Raw genomic sequence first — 13,565 nt, forward strand, 5'->3', positions numbered from 1 at the left:
AAAATAGCAGAAAATAGCTGAACAAATTTCACTCGGTAGGTTATTTCTTTAAAACAATAATTATGAAGAACATCACCCATATCAATTTCATACTTAAGTGAAACTGATTTAATGGTAATTAATTAATTTCCAGAGGATCTTAATGGAAAAGTTTTGTTAAACATGCTGTCTACCCAATGCAGCCCCATGAACACATAAATAGTTGACATAAAAAGTAAACTAAACAAGTTAGCAACAATTTGATTCTAGATAAACTAAATGAGCCTATCTATATTTATCTTGCCCTTTTAGTTCTGTACCATTATATCCTACTAATTTAACTGAAACAGTTTGAAAGGAAGGCAGCAAAGAAGACCAAGGACAGAGGTTTTGGTTTTGTTTCTTTAAGAGACCAATCACCCCAAAAGAGGGGAAGATGGAATTAAGTAGCTCCTTAAACTTAATAACAGCGCACATTCTACAAAAATTGATGATTAATGATTGAGAAAGAGACGAGAGATCAGTAAATTTGGCTAGACTACTTGTAAGCTGAAAAACTGTAATTTACTAGCATATGAATTAGCAAAAGATGGTATAAAATTATTAATATATTCTTTATGAATAAGTTATCCATTAAAAAGCCCCCTGGTGGTCCAGTGGTTAAGAATCCATCTTCCAATGCAGGGGACGTGGGTTCAATCCCTGGCTGGGGAACTAAGGTCCCACATGCCGCAGGGCAAGTAAGCCTGTGCCCCACAATTAGAGAGCCTGTGTGCGGCAACTACAGACCCCACGTGCTCTGGAGCCCAAGCACCACAACTAGAGAGCCCCCGTGCTGCAACTACTGAGCCCGCATGCTCTGAAGCCTGTGCACCACAGCTACAGACAAGCCCGTGCAACACGACTAGAGAGAAGCCCACGTGCTGCAACAAAGAGCCCGTGTGCCTCAACAAAGAGGCCGGGTGCTGCAACGAAAGATCCCTGATGCCCCAACTAAGACCTGACTCAGCCAAAAATAAAAAGTAAATAAATAAATATTTTCTTTAAAAAGCCTCAGAAGAAAATTAACCAGTAATATATACAGAAATGAATTTTTTTAATCCTCATCTCAAAACAGATATAAAATACGCATTAATCCAATAAAGCTGGGCCCCCATGAATTGAAATGTAGCTAGATTTGAGAAATGCCAATGCATGCGTGTATTTTTTAAAGAACTAGACATATATACATAATCTTTATGTTCCTTAAAACTGAAGAGCCCCTATATTCCACCTACATAATATCCCTCACCTAATCTTTTTTTTGTCCTTTTATAATGGTCAAAACAAAAGACAGTGCTGGGGACCTTACCACTGTTATCATAAGCAGTATTCATATATTCTGAATCTAACACCTTTAAGAGTTTTTAATTCCATGTAATTTCACCCCTGAAGACTGTTCTATGTCATGCCAAATTCTGACTTAGTTTTAAGCCGCATGCATCCTTTCACAGCTACTTTCTCCTTTTTATCCCCAGTATTTATTACTTTCATGTTTTGAGAAACCCAAGGTGGCCCTCAGGACTGAAATGGCTGTTTGCCATAATTTTGTTATAGAATTCTATTTCATGAATAGTGTCAGCAAGAACATACTAACAGAACATATACAGTAGAATGAAAAGTAGATATAAAGTCAGTCAGACATTTGAGGGTAGTAATTGGCTAGGACTAGGTGAGAAGATAAAGCAATGTGTTGCTGAGGAACAAGAAGTCATGGGATCTATGTTCTCAAACTGACTATGACACTAACAGGATATGTCCATAAACAGATCACTCTACATCTCTAGGCCCTCGATACCCCCTTAAAAAAATTCTTAAAGATGTGTGATTTTATGATTCAACTTACAAATATTTAGAAATTAGTGGCTCATAAGTCCAAAATATATAGTCTCAAAATTCACAATTGCCAGCATACTGAAACAACAAAATAGGGATCTTAAATTTCTTTCACTAAGGTAAACCAAGTCAAGGATAAATAGAAATACCCATCTAATTTAAAATCCTTTTCTTTCCAGCAAAATGAAGTAAACAGACAGACAATACAAAGGAAAGCAATCAAACTCCATGAAGAAGTAAATCTCTGAGAGAAGAGGATGTGTCATACCCTCCACTCTTCTCAGAAATCGGAGAAAGAAAAGAGAAAAAAGCAGAAACCGCAAGTAAGTTTTTTGACCCTGCTCCAGAAGGTTCCACACCTCACTTCCGAGGCAGAGGCACAGGGAGATGCCAAGACTCAAAGAGTTGCCCTAAACCTAGTAATGCACAGGAAGAGTAGATACAGATTTAATGGTAGATGGACCTAAAACAGCCTCACAGTAACTCATGCCCTTGGAGGAGTCAGAAAATTATCACAGAAAGATGTACACATAGTTGAGGCTTTGAGGGGATAAGGAAAACACAGCTGTGACCTTTGTTGATAGACAGCAGGGAATCAGAAAGGATGGTAACAGAGGGATGCCCTAGTCAAGCAACAGAAGCAAAATCTCACTCCTCAGCTCTTATGCCCAACACAGAGCACTCTCAGCAAGCCACCTGGAAATCTGATACAGCACCAGAGTATGAGGGGGCAAGACCTGAAACTGAGCTTTCCTTTAGATCACTTACTTGAGGGAAAAATCTCAAAAGGGAAATTAAATTTAGTAAAAAGAAAATAGAGTTACTTTTCTCGTTACAAAAAAAGAAATTAGGAAGAAAGGCAAGAGGTTACCCCATATATAATTCTTTAGATCAGACATTTTATTTAAAAAAGTATCTACTAGTATTATTTTTCTCAAATCCATTTTCTCTGATTTAAAACTGCAACAGGTGGGGATTTTTATGTCATACAAAACTCAAACCCCACATGAAAAGCAGAGGTAACAGTAGAGACACTCCAAGTTTAAGTATACAGGTAAACATCATTTTGATTTTATTTTCAATTATGTATACAAACTGACTTTTACTGATAATGTAAATTTAAATTTCACAAAGATTGTATATTTCACAAAGATTTTAAACAGCATGATTTAGGTCAGATAGAAAACTAATTAAAGTTACTATAACTATAAAAACATTACCATCTAAAAATGTTATCACCTCAACTTAAATTGGTATGTCACAATTTTTTTCTTTTAAATTAAAAACAAATTAGACATGAAGATACACATAGAACTAGAAGAGTCCAATTTTTCTTACAAAAGCTCAGAAACATATTTATGACTGCTAATACATTTGGATTCTTGTTTTCTCAAACATCATCTATAAACTCATATTATTTAACTTGTAGTAACAGCTATCTAAACACCTGGAATAAAACTTTTCCACCAGTTAAAAAAATTAGACAAAATGAGGAATGAAGTGAAAATACAAATCTTACCTACACTTTGGGTAGTTATAAAAATCTCACAATTTTTAAAGATATCAGAGTTTTTTTAATTTGCCTATAATCCATTCCTAATTATAAACTATTTAACATTTAATAAAATATCACATACCAGGTACATAAAGATATACTGATAGGAATTAATAACCCAGGTAAAAAGAAGCTGAAACCCATGAGAATGGAAATTAATTTGTTTTAATAAACCCAGCTGTTAGTCAAAGCCAACAAGCTTTCTCCATACTAAAACACTGACTACAATCCTTAAGGAAGTCGCCTAAACTACAAAGAAGATTCATGCTATCCTAAAGCATTTTCTGCACTTCTGAGACAATTACTAAAGAAGGTGTTAGTCTAAACAATTTCACAAACCACAGGTCAAAATAACCTTTAGTGAGTTTTAACAGTTGAAAGAAAAGCTTAATGGTTATCGTCTCTCATGATCATTTCAATATTTCATCGTAGTATTTACAACTATACAGCAATGCAAAATGTACGGTACATGTAAAGGTTTTGGTTATTCTTTTCCCAGAGGTATTGATGAAAAACATGTTAAAAGCCTCAAATCCAACCACCAATGCAGCTAAGTAATTTTAAAACACATTTCAGCACTTTGGAGAGGAAGGACTCAAAGCAAAACTGAGTCAATAATTCCATACCTGTTCGAAGCTGTATTTAATTGACTATCACTTCCTAAGGCCATAACTGTTGACTAGTCAATTTTTACTAAAATATACTCTTAGCTTACCAATGCTCTTAAGTCATACAACAACAGAGATAGTATATACTAGTGAAATCCAGTAAATAAACAAGAGTTACACCAATTTTCAAACATGTGCTTTCAGTGGTAAAAGTCCACCAAACTTGGGTTGGGAGAAAAAAAAGTCTTCATCAACTAAATTAATTCTATGCTTCCCCACCATCAACAAACAAACAGAGAAAAAGGGCGCCAATAAATGTGCTATGTATTAGTTTATAATATTTTGATACAACTTCAACTTCCCTAAAGTGAACTTGACAGGTTTCTATAAATCTGATAATCTCCTGCAACATATTTTAGTGTCTTGAGTACAGCACATGAATTTATCTAAATTTTAAAAGTAATTCCCAAATATCACCATGCTCTAAAGCAAATAAAATCAAGCTATAGACTGACAAGATAGACTACATATACTCCATGCTGCCACCTTTTTTCTTTTTTAGTCAAGCCATCGATATTGACATTAAATGTATATCAATTTTTTTTTTATTCTAGTGGGCTAGAAAATCACTAAACTATGTTCTACTCTTAAAATAAAAAAGGTATAGGGCTTCCCTGGTGGCGCAGTGGTTGAGAGTCCACCTGCCGATGCAGGGGACACAGGTTCGTGCCCCGGTCCGGGAAGATCCCACATGCCGCGGAGCGGCTGGGCCCGTGAGCCATGGCTGCTGAGCCTGCGCATCCGGAGCCTGTGCTCCGCAACGGGACAGGCCACTACAGTGAGAGGCCCGCGTACCGCAAAAAGAAAAAAAAAAGGTATAAAATAAGTGACTTTGGTTAAAGAGCAAAAAACAAGAACAAAAATAATAAAGAGAGGATAAGAGTAATGAGAGAAGGTTAAAAAAATTCTCTACAACCTGAAGGGAAATAACTTGAAGACGCAGACAAATTCTTGTTACAAAACCCTTAGAAAGGCCAAGAATTGAAGGCACTGATTACATATATGGATGGCTTAGGGACAGGGATGAAAAGAGTTTAGATGAATAAAAGCTGGTATAAAAAACACAGAACCTGAGCTCCTCTCCCCATATCGATGGCCATCCCCACCACGGCAAGAGACTAGAAGTTTACTTTCCAGAGGAGTAAACCTCTGAACACTTTAAAAAGCCTTACTGTAAAAAACAAAATAACTTGAAAGTATGCTTACTGAACCATGAGACATCAAGCAATATTAGAGAAGTGTTCTCTGAGAAAAAGGATAAGCCATGATAACACTGAAAATAAAGCTCATTCATCACCAGCAGACAGCTCATACATAGGCACATAGACTTTTGCACAATACACTTAAACATGAGCACAAAGGGTCACTAGACATTAGAGGAAAGACTCATATGAATGACAGACACCAAAGAAACAAGCAGGAAAAAAAATAATTATTAAAAATGGACAAAACATTAACAAATTAAAAAATATTGTTAATGGGGTAGGGAGAGGAAGACTAAAGGAAATATAATTAATACCATCAGAAAGGTAAAAACTTTCCTGTAAAAATTCAGGGCAGGGATATTTTTTTATTCACTGGTACCTTTTTGCCTCTGTATTAGAGTTCTCCAAGCCAAGAGTCTGTGGCCCTCAGCAGTGCCCATGATCACAGGCTTTGGAAGCTCCTTTAATCTCTAAGAAAAACTGGAGCAGGAGTTGTAAAATGGACTGTCTTATTGGAGCCCAGACATCTGGGGAGCCAGATAACCCTCTCTTTGCACAACAGATGAAATTTGTTGTATGAAAAACAGAGTCCTCCAGAGAAGCAGAACCAACAAGACAGAGATATGTATTTTATTTATTTTAAGAAAGTGGCTCACATAATTATGGAGGCTGACAAGTCTCAGCAGGGCGAGTTAGCAAGCAGCAGAACCAGGAGAGCCAATGGTGTAATTCTACTCCACGCCAAAAAGTCTAAAAATCTGGAAAATGAATGGTGTAGTTCCAGACTGAAGGGCACTAGGTTCAAAACCCAAAAAGAGCCAATATGTTACTTTGAGGACAAAGGCAGGAAAAAGTGACGTCTCAGTTCGAAGGCAGTCGAGCAAGTAGAATTCTCTCTACTCAGGGTATGCTCAGCCTTTTTGCGCTAGTCAGGCCTTCAACTGATTGGATGAGGCCCATCCACAACAGGAAGGACAACCTGCTTTACAAAGCCTTCCAATTTAAATGTTAATCTCATTCAGAAACTCTCGGAATAATGTCTGACCAAATATCTGGATACCCCATGACATAGTCAAGTTGACATAAAATTAACCATCCAGCTCTCCCCTCCCATCTCCCGTGAAAACCTCAGAAAACTAGAAAATGCTATTAGAAATTAAGAGTATAATAACAAACAAAAATTTTGAAAGAACTACTGGAAGATGTTGAAGAAGCCTCTTAGGAGAGTAAAACAAAAGATAAAATGAAGGAAAAACAGGTGAGAATGGATGTGAAAATTAGATAATTAATCCAGACAGTTCAACATCTAACCAAGAGGAGTTCTAGAAACAGAAATGAGAATACAGAGAAAGAAATTCCCATAGATATAATTCAAGAAAACTTCTCTGAACATAAGTACATACTTTTTCAGACTGAAAAAGTTTACATTAAATGTCAAAGACAATGGATTTTAAAAGATCCACACACATCAAGGTACAATCCAGTAACAACAAACACTTTTTAAAATAATAAAAATACTAAAAGCTCTCACAGAGAAAAAAATAATTGGAAAGATTACAATTTTCAGCCTGTAATACTAATATCCCAACAAGCCACCAGTCACATATAAAGGTTAAAAAAAAAAAAAGACATTTTCAGACAAGCGAGGTCTAAAAAATTCTACTGTCATGCATTCTTCTTTCAGAAATTACAAAGGACATGCCTCATCAAAATTAATACAGAAACCCCACTATCATCCTCCATCCCAGTTCTGCTTTAATTGTTCCATGGCATACTTACTGCCAATTAGATTTCTTTTTTGCTTTTCTCTTTGTTTTATTCTCTCCTATTTCCTGTGCTAAGACAATGACCAGCACATACAGAATAAGTGATCAATAAATGCTGAATCAGTGTATCTTTCATAAAAGAAGGCCACTATAGGACACAGGAAACAGACACTATAGCATAAGAGGGAGAAGAAGAAACATCTAGGTTGATGATAAAAGAAGCCTCCAGATGACACCTTTCTACACAACTAAGGAGTAACCAATCCAGGCGAGAACAAGAAAACAGAGAACTCCAGGTACTGTATCTCCAAGAAAAATAATTGAACCAATAGATACCAAGTGTGTTCATTACACTGGTAGAAGTTATATGATTTCAGTGGAAAATTCAGAAATAAATTTGTGGTGGGTACACAGAAATTAAAATTAACCAAAAAAGTAGGAAATTACTAATTCCAGGAGAAAGAATGAAAGAGAGACAAACAAGTGGGAGGGAGAGAGGGAGAGAGAGACAGAGGGAGGGAGGGAGGAAGGAAGGAAGGAAGGAAGGAAAGAAGGAGGGAGGAAGGAGAGGCAAGGTGGTTGGGTAAGCATGGTACATTTTGTTGGTCTGCACAGATATTTACATTGTCACGAAAATGTAAATGCTAGGTATGGTTTTAACTAAATACTATGATATAACTGTCCTGGAAACAAGAGAGCACATGAAATGAACAGGGACAGCAATATAAGTACTCAATAGTCATCTTCCATAGAAGACATTACATAATATCTAAAACAGAAAAATCCAGAAATAGCTATCATTTAGACATATGAAAGTAACTAGCAGAGGCAAAAGCTAAGAGATCTGAATGTGGCTCCTTCCAGAAAGTAAGAATTAAGGGAGAGAAGAAGAATTGCAGCAGGGAACTGCTGTTTTCAGTTTAAGTTTTATACTATTATTAGATCTGTGAAATAATATATGTTTTCCTTGATAAAAAATAAAATTTATATTAAAAATCATATGTTCTAAATGAGGAATAGTAAATGAATAGAAAAGAGAAATAAAAATGCACATAATATTTCTCTAACTGGACAATAGGTATTTATGCAAAATTATTCTAAAATATCTCTAAACAATAGAACAAGCATTCAAGTTTCACAAACACTGATATCAAAATCATGAAAATGTAAGGTTAACAGCTGACCTTTCAGCAGAAACTCTGCAAGCTGAAAGGCAGTGGCAGGACATATTCAAAGTGATAAAAGGGAAAAACCACAACCAAGATTACCCTACCCAGCAAGAAACTCATTCAGATTCAACGAAGAAATCAAAACCTTTACAGACAAGCAAAAGTTAAGAGAATTCAGCACCACCAAACCAGCTTTACAACAAATGCTAAAGGAACTGCTCTATGCAGGACACACAAGAGAAGGAATAGACTTACGATAACAAACCCAAAACAATTAGGAAAATGGTAATAAGAACATATATATCTATAACTACCTTAAATGTAAATGGATTAAATGCTCCAACCAAAACACAGACTGGCTGAATGGATACAAAAACAAGACCCATATCTATGCTGTCTACAAGTGACCCAGTTCAGACCTAGGGACACATACAGACTTGAAGTGACTGGATGGAAAAAGATGTTCCATGCAAATGGAAATCAAAAGAAAGCTGGAGTAGCAATTCTCATATCAGAAAAATAGACTTTAAAATAAAGACTATCACAAGAGACAAAGAAGGGCACTACACAATGATCAAGGGATCAATCCAAGAAGAAAATACAACAATTGTAAATATTTATGCACCCAACATAGGACCACCTCAATACATAAGGCAAATGCTAACAGCCAAAAAAGGGGAAGTCGACAGTAACAAAATCATAGTAGGGGACTTTAACACCCCACTTTCACCAATGGACAGATCATCCAAAATGAAAATAAATAAGGAAACACAAGCTTTAAATAATACATTAAACAAGATGGACTTAATTGATATTTATAGGACATTCCATCCAAAAACAACAGAATACACTTTCTTCTCAAGTGCTCATGAAACATTTTCCAGGGAGATCATATCTTGGGTCACAAATAAAGCCTTGGTAAATTTAAGAAAATTGAAATTGTTGCAAGTATCTTTTCCGACCACAGCACTATGAGACTACATATCAATTACAGGAAAAAATCTGTAAAAAATATAAACACATAGAGGCTAAACAACACTACTACTAAATAACCAAGAGATCACTGAAGAAATCAAAGAGGAAATCAAAAAAATACCTAGAAACAAATAACAATGAAAAGACGATAACCCAAAACCTACAGGATGCAGCAAACGCAGTTCTAAGAGGGAAGTTTATAGCACTACAATCCTACCATAAGAAACAAGAAGCATCTCAAATAAACAACCTAACCTTACATCTAAAGCAATTAGAGAAAGAAGAACAAAAAACCCCCAAAGTTAGCAGAAGGAAAGAAATCTTATAGATCAGATCAGAAATAAATGAAAAAGAAATGAAGGAAACAACAGCAAAGATCAATAAACTAAAAGCTGGTTCTTTGAGAAGATAAAGAAAATTGAAAAACCATTAGCCAGACTCATTAAGAAAAAAGAGGAGAAGACTCAAATCAATAGAATTAGAAATGAAAACGAAGAAGTAACAACTGACACTGCAGAAATACAAAGGATCATGAGATATTACTACAAGCAAATACATACCAATGAAATGGACAACCTGGAAGAAATGGACACATATTTAGAAAAGCACAACATTGCGAGACTGAACCAGGGAGAAATCGAAAATATAAACAGACCAATCACAAACACTGAAATTGAGACTGTGATTAAAAATCTTCCAACAAACAAAAGCCCAAGACCAGATGGCTTCACAGGTGAATTTTATCAAACATTTAAAGAAGAGCTAACACCTAACCTTCTCAAACTCTTCTAAAATATAGCAGAGGGAGGAACACTCCCAAACTCATTCTACGAGGCCACCATCACCCTGATACCAAAACCAGACAAAGATGTCACAAAGAAGGAAAACTACAGGCCAATATCACTGATGAACATAGATGCAAAAATCCTCAACAAAATACTAGCAAACAGAATCCAACAGCACATTAGAAGGATCATACACCATGATCAAGTGGGATTTATCCCAGGAATGCAAGGATTCTTCAGTACATGCAAATCAATCAATGAAATAAACCATATTAACAAATTGAACAAGAAAAACCATATGGTCATCTCAATAGATGCAGTAAAAGCTTTCAACAAAATTCAACACCGATTTATGATATAAACCCTCTAGAAAGTAGGCATAGAGGGAACTTACCTCAATATAATAAAGGCCATATATGACAAACCCACAGCCAATATCGTTATCAATGGTGACAAACTGAAACCATTTCCACTAAGATCAGGAACAAGACAAGGTTGCCCACTTTCACCACTATTCTTCAACATAGTTTTGGAAGTTTTAGCCACAGCAATTGGAAAAGAAAAAGAAATAAAAAGAAACCAAATTGGAAAAGAAGAAGTAAAGTTGTCACTGTTTGCAGATGACATGATACTATACATAGAGAATCCTGAAGATGCTAGCAGAAAACTACTAGAGCTAATCAATGAATTTCATAAAGTAACAGGATACAAAATTAATGCACAGAAATCTCTTACATTCCTATACATTAACGACAAAAAATCTGAAAGAGAAATTAAGGAAACACTCCCATTTACCACTGGAACAAAAAGAATAAAATACCTAGGAATAACCTATCTAAGGAGACAAAAGACCTGTATGCAGAAAACTATAAGACACTATGAAAGAAATTAAAGATGATACAAACAGATGGAGAGATACACCATGTTTTTGGATTGGAAAAATCAACACTGTGAAAATGACTATACTACCCAAAGCAAGCTACAGATTCAATGCAATCCCTATCAAACTACCAATGGCATTTTCCACAGAACCAGAACGAAAAATTTCACAATTTGTATGGAAACACAAAAGACCCTGAATAGCCAAAGCAATCTTTTTTATATATATATATATATATCTTTATTGGAGTATAATTGCTTAACAATGATGTGTTAGTTTCTGCTTTATAACAAAATGAATCAGTTATACATATACATATGTTTCCATATCCCCTCCCTCTTGCGTCTCCCTCCCAACCTCCCTATCCCACCCCTCCAGGCGGTCACAAAGCACCGAGCTGATCTCTCTGTGCTATGCGGCTGCGCCAAAGCAGTCTTGAGGAAGAAAAATGGAGCTGCAGGAATTAGGCTCCCAGACTTCAGACTACACTACAAAGCTACAGCAATCAAGACCGTATGGTACTGGCACAAAAAGAGAAATACAGATCAATGGAACAGGATAGAAAGCCCAGAAATAAACCCACACACATACGGTCACCTTAACTTTGATAACTGAGGCAAGAATATACAATGGAAAAAGACAGCCTCTTCAATAAGCAGTGCTGGGAAAACTGAACAGCTACATGTGAAACAATGAAATTAGAAAACTTCCTAGGGCTTCCCTGGTGGCGCAGTTGTTGAGAGTCCGCCTGCCGATGCAGGGGACACAGGTTCATGCCCCGGTCCGGGAAGATCCCATGTGCCGCGGAGCATCTGGGCCCGTGAGCCAGGGCTGCTGGGCCTGCGTGTCCGGAGCCTGTACTCTGTGGCGGGAGAGGCCACAGCAATGAGAGGCCCACGTACTGCAAAAAAAAAAAGAAAACTTCCTAACACCATACACCAAAATAAAATAAAAATGGATTAAAGACCTAAATGTAAGGCCAGAGACTATAAATTTCTTAGAGGAAAACATACGCAGAACACTGTCTGACATAAATCACAGCAAAATCCTTTTTGACCCACCTTCTAGAGAAATGGAAATAAAAACAAAAATAAACAAATGGGACCTAATGAAACTTAAAAGCTTTTGCACAGCAAAGGAAACTATAAATAAGATGAAAAGACAACCCTCAGAATGGGAGAAAATATTTGCAAATGCAGAAATTGACAAAGGATTAATCTCCAAAATTTACGAGCAGCTCATGCAGCTAAATATCAAAAAACAAACAACCCAATCCAAAAATGGGCAGAAGACCTAAATAGACATTTCTCCAAAGAACATATACAGATTGCCAACAAACACATGAAAGGATACTCAGCATCACTAATCATTAGAGAAATGTAAATCAAAACTACAATGAGGTATCACCTAAGAACTGCCAGAATGGCCATTATCAAAAAATCCACAAACAAGAAATGCTGGAGGGGGTGTGAAGAAAAGGAAACCCTCTTACACTGTTGGTGGGAATGTTAATTGATACAGCCACTATGGAGAACAGTATAGAGGTTTCTTAAAAAACTAAAAATAGAACTACCATACGACCCAGCAATCCCACTACTGGGCCTATGCCCGGAGAAAACCATTCAAAAAGAGTCATGTACCAAAATATTCATTGCAGCTCTATTTACAATAGCCAGGACATGGAAGCAACCTAAGTGTCCATCAACAGATGAATGGATAAAGAAGATGTGGCACATATATACAATGGAATATTACTCAGCCATAAAAAGAAATGAAATTGAGTTATTTGTAGTGAGGTAGATGGACCTAGAGTGTGTCATACAGAGTGAAGTAAGTCAGAAAGAGAAAAAACAAATGCCATATGCTAACACACATATATGGAATATAAAAAAAAAAGTTCTGAAGAACCTACGGGCAAGACAGAAATAAAGACACAGACCTACTAGAGAATGGACTTGAGGATATGGGGAGGAGGAAGGGTAAGCTGGGACAAAATGAGAGAGTGGCATGGACATATATACACTATCAAACGTAAAACAGATAGCTAGTGGGAAGCAGCCGCATAGCACAGGGAGATCAGCTCGGTGCTTTGTGACCACCTAGGGGAGTGGGATAGGGAGGGTGGGAGGGAGGGAGACTCAAGAGGGAAGAGATATGGGAACATATGTATATATATAACTGATTCACTTTGTTATAAAGCAGAAACTAACACACCATTGTAAAGCAACTATACTCCAATAAAGATGTTAAAAAAAAAAAGAGTCATGTACCACAGTGTTCACTGCAGCTCTATTTACAATAGCCAGGACATGGAAGCAACCTAAGTGTCCATCAACAAATGAATGGATAAAGAAGATGTGGTACATATATACAATGGAATACTACTGAGCCATAAAACGAAACGAAACTGAGTTATTTGTAGTGAGGTGGATGGACCTAGAGTTTGTCATACAGAGTGAAGTAAGTCAGAAAAAGAAAAACAAGTACTGTATGCTAACACATATATATGGAATCCAAAAAAAAAGGTTCTGAAGAACCTAGGGCCAGGACAGGAATAAAGATGCAAACGTAGAGAATGGACTTGAGGACATGGGGAGGGGGAAGGGTAAGCTGGGATGAAGTGAGAGAGTGGCATGGACATATATACACTACCAAATGTAAAATAGATAGCTAGTGGGAAGCAGCCACATAGCACAGGGAGATCAGCT

At 36.5% G+C, this 13,565-nt stretch overlaps 1 protein-coding gene across 3 annotated transcripts in view; it reads right to left on the reverse strand.

Moving 5' to 3' along the window:
- The window catches only part of LRBA (LPS responsive beige-like anchor protein), an 808,478-nt gene that overhangs the window by 500,205 nt on the left and 294,708 nt on the right, over positions 1 to 13,565 (reverse strand). The window lies entirely within an intron of this gene.

Source organism: Mesoplodon bidens (genome assembly GCF_964165515.1).
Source record: "Mesoplodon bidens genome assembly, chromosome: 1".
NCBI lineage: Eukaryota > Metazoa > Chordata > Mammalia > Artiodactyla > Ziphiidae > Mesoplodon > Mesoplodon bidens.